Source organism: Lathyrus oleraceus, chromosome 6 (assembly GCF_024323335.1).
Source record: "Lathyrus oleraceus cultivar Zhongwan6 chromosome 6, CAAS_Psat_ZW6_1.0, whole genome shotgun sequence".
NCBI lineage: Eukaryota > Viridiplantae > Streptophyta > Magnoliopsida > Fabales > Fabaceae > Lathyrus > Lathyrus oleraceus.
This window is the reverse complement of record NC_066584.1, coordinates 305,730,060-305,741,824: the sequence shown is the minus strand read 5'-3', so window position 1 is coordinate 305,741,824 and position 11,765 is coordinate 305,730,060. Positions and strand designations below refer to the sequence as shown.

Below are 11,765 nucleotides of genomic sequence, written 5' to 3'. Positions count from 1 at the left end.
CCGCTCACTATGTGGCATTGGAAAAAAGAATTTTTTTGCTAGAGAAGAGATTTATGATCAACCCCGAAGGCGACTACCGGACATTTGCTGGGTTGATTCATAGCAAGAAATGGGACCGGTTGATCTCTCCACTCGAGAGCTATGACATCGAGATAGTGCGTGAGTTCTATGCGAACGCACTGCCTAATGACGATGAGCCTTTCACTTGAACGCACTTCCTAATGACGATGAGCCTTTCACTTGGACGACAAGATAGTGCGTGAATTCTATGCGAACGCACTGTCACTCGTCATGGACCCATGATCAGGATTCTCACTTAAAGCGTCATGACGGGATGATTTGCACGATTCATGATTTCTAGCAATTGTTGCCTCCACGATTTAAGGATGATTTGCACGGTTTCTGGATGTTTTGCACCACTTTTTAAGGGAAAATTCACTTATGAAAAGCAGTGTAAAGACTTGAAACAATCATCCATGCTTACTTGAGCATTAAATTCACTTGTTTTAGAGCATAATAAATTCCACATTGGGGTTTTTATGCAAGTTTGATTTTCTGCAATTTTAGAATTTTGCAATGTTGGAGTATTATTGTTGTTATATTTTACTTTCCGCATTGCTATTTCATTATTGTATTGTCGTATAAGAACAAAGTCTCCTTTATGAGCAGTTATTTTATGCGAGATTCAAAATTTATACAATTGCGAGGTTCATTTACTTTGTTGTTTTTTTATTATGTCTTCAACAAAAGTATTCTATTTAAATGTTTATTTCACCATGTTTGATTAGTCTGATTCCGAAACACGAGGACCGTCATACAGACGAAACTCGTATAACTTACATGCTTATTTAACTGTAACGAGAATACATTTTATGTTCTAAAAACTTTGTTTTTAATTTAAAACTTTATTACGAAAGTAGAAACACCAAAATATTGTTTACGCGTTGAAAGAGCGAAAACAATATTGGACTTAGAAAATCCAGATTTTTAATTATCAAATCGCAAAAATTCTCCAATTTTAATTAAGGATTTTAAAATTGTAGTTATGCACTACAAAAGTGTGCGATTACGGGTTTAAAATCCGATAAGGGACCGGCGAAAGTGGATGGTATCTCTCATTTAGTTTTTTTCTACAAAAACAATTTTCTCGTTATGATTAAATGTTTTAAATTGTATGAGTAACATAGGTAGACGGAAATCAACGTTTTGGTATCTCGTTATTAATATTGATTTAAATCTATTATTTTCAATTTTTGCATAAAATCAACTATTTATTTGAGTAACCTTAGCTAAACATAGGAATGATAGATAACGGTAATTGTAATTTGTCATAGTGAATTCGATAATTTTTTATACTACATTGATATATCTGTATACTTGCGGCCTATCAATCATTCATCACTTTAATTATGCATGTCTAGTTTGGTTTTAATATATTACCTTGATTATGAATGATTGATATGCCACAAATATAGGACTATATCAATGTAGTATAAAATGTGAAGTGCCACACCATTGAGGCAATGCATGTGAATACAAACTTTAGAAATTATATTAGTTGACGACAATTGATACAGATGTCAAAAGTCAATCACGGTGCAATTGCTTCAATTAGTAGATAGTAAAATTGATATTTATAAAATGTTACAATGTTTTATTTATTTGTCTCTTAGAATGAATACTTAATTTATAATGATAGTGTTGTGTGAATAAGTTAATAAATAGATTGTAGTGGTCAAAGTAGATTCAATTTGTTCTAAAAACTATTCATAGAACATTAGTTAATTTATTTGTCTCTTAGAATGAATAATTAATTTATAATGATAGTGTTGTGTGAATAAGTTAATAAATAGATTGTATTTGCATAAATGAGCAAAATGAGACAAGTAATAAGTTATTAAATGAAAATATAAGAGTTTTTAAAATTTGAGTTGGGAGAGAGATTGTTTTAGCAAGGAGAGAAGTTGGTAGAAAATAAATAAAAGGACATGAAGTTGTACACCATGTTAGAGAAAATATACTATTAAGTTGATGTGCTTAGAAATACATAGATGGGTTAAAAGAAGGTTTGAGAAAATAAGTAGTGAGGGCATGATAAAGAATGTGGAAGCAAGTATAAGTTGTAATTGGTCTGTTCCAAGTCTCCTTGCATTGTGTTGTTAGCTTCCTGCTGCATAACAAAACATAGGAGACATTACATGCTGCTGCTGCATAACAAAACATAGGAGACATTACATGCTGCTGCATAAGAATTATACCATATAACATGTGAGAGAAGATAATATTAAGTTAATTTGAGGTGGTTAGAAATACAGGAATCGTAGTTTAAACTGTGAAAGGCATAATATCCAAGCAACATTATGGTAATCCTGAATGATAATGTAACCTTAAAGGCTAGTTGATGATTGATTGATGAAGCAGTAACGCAACAAGGGTTCAAAATGGTGTACTGCTTTAAGCCCCACATCGGGAAGCAAACGAAGAAGCAGAGGAAATGTGTAATATAAAAACCAGAGCCAGCTGAGGAAATAAGCATACCTTTCTCGGCCTTTTGGCTAAGATCAAGTGTAGTATCTGTTCTTATTAGTTTAATATCTGATATGTGGGCCATTGGTCCACACGATATTAAATTTATTTCTTGAGGGGAAGAGTCCACCACAATAGCTTGCTATTGGGTCTCTTGTGTGTCGCTTTTGCGTTGCACTATAGCAATTGCTGGCGCACCCCACCAATCCAAGTATTAATCTTTTCTTATTCTTCCCTGATTTTCAATTATTTTACAATAGTAGGGTTCTATTCATTATTTGTGGCAAGCGACTTATTATTTTCATTGAAGTTCACCCTATTTCAACTGTCTGTTCGATGTGGGGACTAATACCACTGTGGTAACTTACAAATTTGCTTCTCAATTTTTACAAAATACTTCCAAGTTCTTATCAAAGAATCATACTACAACGTAAGCAAAATTTTTAATATCTTCATATATATAGCAATCAAATTTTATATTAACTGAATCATTTCGTTCATCAACAACAACTTTTTACTTTTTCTTTTCAAACCACTAATCATATACCTTTAATTTTTTCTTATGTCAAATACTGTGTTTCACCTTTTCTTTTCACATAAACTCTTTACTCTTACTTTTCATTTCCATTTTTTATGTTCAAATTCTACTTGTACATTTTTTTTTGTTGTGTTGTTTTTGTTCATGTCCCTAATACAACAATGCCAATTGATTAGCATGAGAATAATATGTTATATTTTTTTCTTCTGAGATTTGTGGTGCTCGTGTTGTCACACTCAATCGAAATGATAATAACTTATTTGTTGTTTCATCCATATTATTTGCACACAAAAATTATCTTCAGTGGCGTGCTCTCTGCTCTGTTTCAATTGAGAATAATGAAAATATATATCTTCAAATTTCGGTTACACACTTTATTATTTCTTTTGATTTGGTGAATTCTCTTGATTTTGATTATGTAATTGAAATTAGTAGATTGTGAGAGAAACTTAAGAAATTCAATATTTCATATTTACTATTAAGATATTTTTATGATAATTAAGTGATGAACATATGATTTTATATACATATATTTATATTTATATTTGAATTTTTCCGACAAGAATGGAAGGATCTATATTGAGTCCTGCATTGGAATCATTGGAGCATGTAAAGGTATGAAGAAGGAAAAATTCTCACAAAATCTTTATTCATGGCTTCTTAATTATTCGCTATAAAAATACGTGTCTGAATTGCAGAGATCAGAGATTCAATATGATTATAACTCTTTAGAATACAAATTTTTATACATCATGATTTAAAAAGAGATTGAAACTAAAACATAAAGGATTCAATTTAGCTGCACAAATTTTATACCGTGATCCAGGTATGAAATATCCGAGATTTAATTTAATTAATTATTGCTAATAATTATACTATTATCTTCTTACTATTTCATTTGCAACTTGTTAGTAGCATGAATTACACAGTACGATTGTTCAAAAACTTAAAAGAACATAAGGATTGGAGCATGAAACATTTTGTAAGCATTCATACCACGAAACATTTAAAAAGTGGCATAACTTGCTAGCAAGTTCTACTTTCAATGTAAAAAAATAAAAATATTGTATGATCATATTACATAGTTTTTGTCATAAGATGATAATTAAACTTAATCTAAAATCACTCAATTGAATTATAGGTTGGATTGAAGTTTATTCCAGATAGAAAAAGTTCTATGAAAGCTATTGGTACAGGAGACCTATAATTCCGGTATCATTTAGTATTTGCTGAGAATCATAAAGTTCCGGTATCATTTTTTTACCATATTATTGTTATATTCAATATCTAAATTAACTTGAGTTATATTTTAAACTTATTTAATGTTTTTATTTTGTTCTTTTTGTTCTCATCTGAAGTGGAGCAGTTTTTTTTCTTTTATTATTCATGGTTTTTTAGTTTTATTATTTATACATTTTGATATTATAAAAGTATCATAGTGGCATAATACGTAACATCCAAAAAAGGGTTATAGTTTGATTGAACACCTTACTACATATTAAAGCTTTGATAAATAATGACTTTAATCATTTAATCATTCTATGGTGGGTTTCTTAAACAACAAACCTTTATTTTCCAAATTCTTGGCTATTGTAACCAATTTAGTGTATTCAATGAACACACCCCTTTCAAGCTCCTTCATTTGAAACAAGATAGTTATGAAGCAAATGGTAAGTTCAACCGATACTTTTCTGATCCATTTTACATCATGCAAAGTGTGAATAAGAGTGTACTCAATCAAAGTGAAATTCATCATATTAGGATACAATAAACTCACGTGTATTGTGCCAGAGGTACGTCATAATGCATTTTATAATAAAGAAGTGTAATTCTTTAGGGTTTGCTTTTAAACGCGCACACATGCAAGCACTAAACATGATCTCAGGACGATTTGCTGTAATATAAAGAAGGGAACAAATAATATTTCTGTATTTACTTTCTTCTACTGTCTTGCTTTCCTAATCTTTGTCTTAATATTACAAAGTGTTAATGGGAGTTGACATATCATTGACATTCTGCTACCCTAATCTTTTGAGAAATTCTTTGCAATAATTTGATTGATTTTTTTTGTTGAATTTTAAGACAAAAAATAAAACAAATAGAAATTATAATAAAAATAGTGATAAAACTTAAAACGAAGATCGTCCGATTATCATCATCATACGGTAAAAAAATAAAAACATAAAAATAAAATTTGGGACCCTCTAAAAAGTTTGAGACTGTGTGGGACTTAAAATGTTAAAGCTTAAAAATAATGTTCACTGAAAGTTGGAGGAAGGTCAAAAGTGGAAAGGATATGCAAATGTATGTGTATGCATGCAAATGCATGGGGTATGCAAAAAAAGTTTTTTAAAAGGTATGCTAAAAGTTTTATTTTGATACTAATAGTATGATGCCATAAAGATCTATTAACTTTAAAGATTTTTGTTAGGGTGGTCATGTAAGTATGTCCTATATCGGGTAGGCTGCTTAAGATTATGTTGAATATAAGGTTAGAGTACCAAATCCCCTCACTTGTAGGATATAAAGTTTTGGATAAGATAATAGTCCTAGAGTCATGGACTATACCCTTGTTTTATCATGAGAAGGAGCAAGCCTTCCTACGGTAATCCTTCGGGATAAGTCTCATCTAGGAGGGACCTTAGTAACGACCTTTGCAGGTTGATAACATAAGGTCACCCTAAGTTGAGAGGGTTATAGAAGAGATCCCCAGAGTCATGGATCGAACTCAAAGCTCTATCATGAAGAAGTGCTGGCCTTCTCATGAAAAACCTTTTGAATTGATCTATTCTAGGCTGAATCGTCATCAAAGACACTACGGGATGAAAACCCCGGTGGCCTAGACAGGACGACCCCTTACTCAAGCTTAATTTTTCCTCGAGCTTGAGTTTTAGCTTCTCACTGAATATCAATTCCCACTAATGATATATGAAATTTTAATAAGATAAGATAATAATAAGGAGCATAAAAAGAAAAATAAATAAAGGAGAAGCATTAAACAAATAAATAAATAAAAGCAAACAAACAAAGATGCACACAAAACCCCTAAAACCAGAGGTTAGGATAGACTCTCTTTAGGAAAAGTATAAGAACTCTCCAACAGAGTCGCCAGCTGTCGCGACTGGAAAAACGACAGAGTCACCGCCATCCTTTATTCGTTCCTAAGGAACATGAAAATAATGATAAAACCTACTAACTAAAGGTGAGATACTGGGTTCATGAGTCGGTTAAGTAAGGAGAAGGTGTTAGGCACCCCTTACCTCCATTGTACTTAATAAGATCTTCCTTTAATTCTAGGGTTAGTGTGTTTCTAAGAAGTGTTTGCTTTAATATTTATTAACTATTTAATTATTTACAAAAAATGTTTTATTAAAAAAATAAAATTTATTAAGAGAAATACCTAAAAAGGTTTTGGATTATTGTACTCGCTAGAGTTTACAACTCTATGCCTACGTACCTCCAAGTTCATTGGAGAATCAGAGTCCCGTAGTTCTGGTAGAAAAAAATTGTTTGTTGAATGTTTTTATCCCTTGAAAATTCTCACGCATCGGAGGCGGAGAAGTGATTGATTTTAAGAAAACACCTTAATACACTAAGGTAGAGGAATTATAGTTTGAAGTGTGTTGAATTTGATTTTATCCCTTAATTGTTTGTAAAAATAATATTTAAGTTATTTAAGAAAAAAAAATAGTGATTATACTAGAATATTAGATATAACCCCTTTATCCTGATTTTATCCCTAATTTAATCCTTAAAAATCTTAGAGTTTTATCCCATAATTTTATCTTTTGTATTTTTAATAATTTAGAAGTACAAATTTACTCTCACATTATAAAATTAAGATTTACTTAACAATGAGATCCAATTCTAAAAGGCTAGAAATGAGCTAGGCCTCAAAAATACTATTGTGGTATATAAAAAAATAATACGATGTAAATTGTGTCATTACAATTCATATTGACAGTATAAAAAATACTATAATGTAAATTGTATCATTACAATTCATATTACAATTCATATTATGACGTAAATAAATAAATAAGTAAAACAATAGAAAAAAAGTATATATTTTTTCTAAACAACCACATGAGAATGTAATGAGATAATAGGAGAGTTTTTAAAATAAAAAGTTAATATAATAATAATAATTTTAATAATAATAATATTAATAATAATAATATTAATAATAATAATTATAATAATAATAATATTCTTAAAAGGCCTAATGCCACGGTAATATAAATAAAAAGAAAAGAAAATCAATGATTAAAAAAATAACAAATAAATAACTAAATAGAGAAATAAAAGAGACATGGATTACCATGTATTTTTCTTCTCTTTTTCGGAACATAAAGCAACAATTTTTTCAGCGGCGGATGTGCGACGGTGGCAGGTTCGAGAAAGGCGTCGGAGATGGTGTTGTCCGGCGTCGAAGGTGGCTTAACGGAGGCTGTGTGGGCCCGGTGTAGGAGGTGTCAGATTCGCGTGTGTATGAAGTTGGATTCAGTTTCTATTTGTTGCTGCTTTTGTTCATTGTTAGGAGGATGCTGTCATTTGCATATTAGATTGGTTTCGCTTTGAGAAACAATTCGAGATTCGATTTGATTTTATTCTTGAGATCAACTTCCATTGCCATGGTGTCAAAAGTTGCTAGATGATTGAACGGAACAAATTTCCATCTTGTTTCCCCATCGATGACATTAGCAAACAAGCACAAATGCTATATCGTCGGTGACGTCATGAATATGTTAGAGATAGCTTCTAAGGATTATCCGTTTATCGATTTTTTTCTGATTTTTTAGAACGAAAACACCGATTTGGAACGCTCTTTCTTGTTGGTAATGAGGTTTGTGAAAATGGAATTTTTCTCTGCAGTTTTTTCGTGACATATATTAATCTGGCTTTGAATAATAGTCATCGAAACAAACAATATGAGTAATGAGAAATGATCGGATGATGAGTTTATAATGAAACATGGTAACAATAACAATAACTATTGGTGTGTTGTTGTTATTTTTGTTTGTGATTGTGTTGGGTTTTAGGAATTTTGGTTAAATTCATGTTTGAATGTTGTTGTGAGAGTGAATTTCTGGTTTATTGATTATCAATGGATGATAAAGATATTGATTTGAAGATTTCGTGCAAGGAAAATGATGGTGTTGTTTCGTTATCTTTTAAAAACAAAATTATGAGATTTTTATTTAAAAGAAATTGATTCTAATAGTAAATTTGGTCGAAGAGTTCATAATATGCATTGCAAAATTGAAATAAAATCAACAAAAATTAGACATAAAAAAACAAGACTATGCTAATAAAAATTCACAAATACATCATGTGTAATCTAAGTAATCAAATTAACATCGATGATTTTTTTTTTGACGGATTAAGGTAAAAAATGCAAAAAGGTAAAAAAAAAAAAATTAAAAATAAATAAATTTGAAAATAATAAATAAAAAGTAAAAAGTGAAACTATAAAATAATATTTAGTGAAACTAAAACATAAAAGGAGAGAAAAATTGTTGGAGTGAACAACTTGATTAGACCATTACACTCATAACTTTTTGTCCATGTGCTATCCTCCATTAGACCATTACACTTATTCAAAATAAAATGGAACTTCCGAATACTTAAATAAAAAACCAATAATTTAAATACTTAATGAATTATTTAACTTTATTGGTTAATCATAATCAAATTCTAACTAATAATAATAAATCTCTAAATATTTTTTGGTTAGTCCTAATTTCTTTTCTAAAGTAAGGAATATATGCTATCCTAATTAGCTAATTAATTGAAACTATATATTAAATAAAAAATTAAAATTATACCTTGGAAAACTCAAAAATAGCAACTAAAGTATGATGAGATCAAAACTCCTAAAGAGTCAAAATGATTCTCCTTTGACTCTTTTAGGTCATTGGATTTTAACAAACAACTTGTATGAGACTCTAGACATATCGATAATATAAACTCTGAGTTAGCTGAAAAGGAAAAGATGAATGGTCAAAATTTGGGGCACGACACTATCTATGTGGTTGTTCATAATGCGCAAATATATGATGTTATGTATGTTGATTTAGGGTTCAAATCAACTAGGAAATGAGATATATGTTTATCTAAGTCTATTGATTGAAGATTTAAGATTTTTATGGGAGAAATTCATTGATGTTAATGAAGCGCATGTGGGTGAAAATTTAAAGACAAATGCCATGTTGTTTTGCACAATCAATGACTTTCCTTCATATAATAACTTGTATGGGTACACCATTAAGGGATATAAAATGTGTCGTATATGTGAAGATGATACATGCTCCCACCAAATAAATAATGAAAAAAAAAGTGTTTGCCTTGGGCATAAAAAATTTCAAAAATCCAATCATCCATATCGTAGATTGTGGAAGGCTTTTAATGGAGAGAAAAAGTTTGATATCGCTCCAAAGATCTTAACCAAGGAGAAAATTTATAAACAACAATAACACATTAATTTTTTCCTTGGAAAGAACCAAAAAGGGTTTGTGGAGAAAAATATATGGAAAAAGAGGCCACTGCTCTTTTGATCTTCAATATTGGCCTAGCCTCGATGTAAGACATTGTCTTGATGTGATGCACGTGGAGAAAAATGTGTGTGATATTTTTACTAGAAAACTTCTCAACATTCAAGGCAAGAAAAAATATGGTAAGAATTTAGGTGACTGGATTCAGGAAATAAAGTTATTGATCCAGAAAACTTAGATGAGTTGAAACATGACGCTGGAATTATCATGTGTCAATTGAAAATGTATTTACCTCTATAATTTTTTTGAAATTATGATTCACTTAACTTTTTATCTAGTTAGGGAGATTATATTTTATGGACTGGTTTATTTAAGGTGGGTTTATCTTGTAGAGCGATGCATGAAGATATTTAAAGAGTATAATAAGAATCATCACCGTCCATAAGCTTCAATCGTTTAAAGGCGTGAAACCTTGTTTTTCAGGTTACTAATCAAGGAAGTTCCATTAAAGACAAACATGATTTTGATGACAACAACTAGTGTTTGATGACAACAACTAAAGTAAAGTGTAGAGCGATTAAAGATGCAACTAAATTAATATAGCTTGATAAGTTAGATTCTCCGATGATGGCAATTAAAGGAATATAACTCAAACCTCATCTTAAAATAAAGGTCAAGCAAGTGTTTATAAAATGGAGGTTTATGCCAAAGTCTTGAAGTGTGTGAAAGCCTGGCCAAATGCGTTTGAGTGAATATATATTGTAAAAGCACTAGGGTTTTCTCGTAAAGTATACGACTAATCAAACTACCTAAAACATATTTTTAAACTTATTTTTCTTAAGAAAATATTTTCATAATTGCCTTAAAGTCTTTTCAGATGAGTTAGGAGCTATCAGAAAAGCTTTGGAATTTTTTTTGTCTTTGCCATATGCCATACCCCAAAATTTACCCTCCCCTTTCTATCCTTTTGCATATTTCATTTGCATACATCAAAACATATCATGCATGACCATTGCATTTGGTCATGGAATCACAAGCATGACCACATCTTGGTTTGTATTTTAACATTAAGGTTTCATCTTGTTTTGCTTAACAACTAACCATAACTTCTACAAGAGTTGGTACTTGTTTATTCTTATTGCTCATAAGGTGATCATACTTCAAATCAAGGCAAGACAAAGGCCTTTTGATCAAGGGAAATGCAAATTTGTTCATGTTAATTCAGAGGTGGTTCATGTGTTTATGCCACATCACTCAATATGCAAGCTATTCTCAAGATCACTCAAGCTCTAATCAAGTTCTCATCAAGGGATGCTTGTCCCGTCATCATTGCGGGGCTCACTCATCTTAGAAGTTTAAAATTCATTTTGACACGATGTTAGTAAAACAATTATGTCATATTTTCAAAACTTAGGTTGCATTTAAAACATACAAGAAGTTCAATTTTCTTGATTAAATTTTAATTTTAATTTTCAAGAGAGGATGTGGTCTCTTTAAAGATAAACCAATTTTTCTTTAATCTACTTGATTCATCACATTATTGTTTATAAATGAAGAATATCTCGTATGTTATAATATATTAAATCATAGTTCTGGATGGACTAAAAAAGATCCATATGTAAGAGTTATAAATGCTTATTTGTAGAAATAATATATTTTGTTTTAAATAAAATTTTTACTTGTTTACCTTTTTGACACAAATCTCTCGACGGATTCTTTTCAAAATTCAAGTTTGACAAAGACTTATTTATAGTACCAAAACCAACAATCATTTCTTTGTTATTATTATCATAGAAAACAAAAAATTCTATTTTTAGGAGATAAAGAAGAAAACAAAGACTTATTTTCATTCATATGCTTTGAACAACCACAATCAAGGTAATATTTAAAATTCGGTATTGTAAAACATACCTCACAATCAAGTAACAATTACTAGTAAGAGTTTGCACTCCCAATCTTTTAATATATGTGGTAATTTTTCTAAGAATGCTTAGATTCTTAACTTTAGTGCTACTAATCATGTAACATTTTGATGAGGACCTATCCTACATAAAGTCTTAGGGTACTCAAGAGCTTTGAGTGGAAGGAGCATTAAATATAGGAAAGACTAGAAAGTTAATGTCACAATTGGAGCAACAACTTATTAACTTTATTGACTTAAAATCACGTGACAAGATTAATCCATATCATTCTCATATCTTGATCAC

The 11,765-nt window shown here is 30.3% G+C and overlaps 1 non-coding gene across 1 annotated transcript; it reads left to right on the top strand.

Annotated features, from left to right (window-relative positions):
• The first annotated feature begins 2,534 nt into the window (after window positions 1-2,534).
• Window positions 2,535-2,729, top strand: LOC127099838 (U2 spliceosomal RNA). The gene has a single exon (XR_007794305.1). It is a non-coding gene; the product is annotated as a U2 spliceosomal RNA (small nuclear RNA).
• Window positions 2,730-11,765: the final 9,036 nt, after the last annotated feature.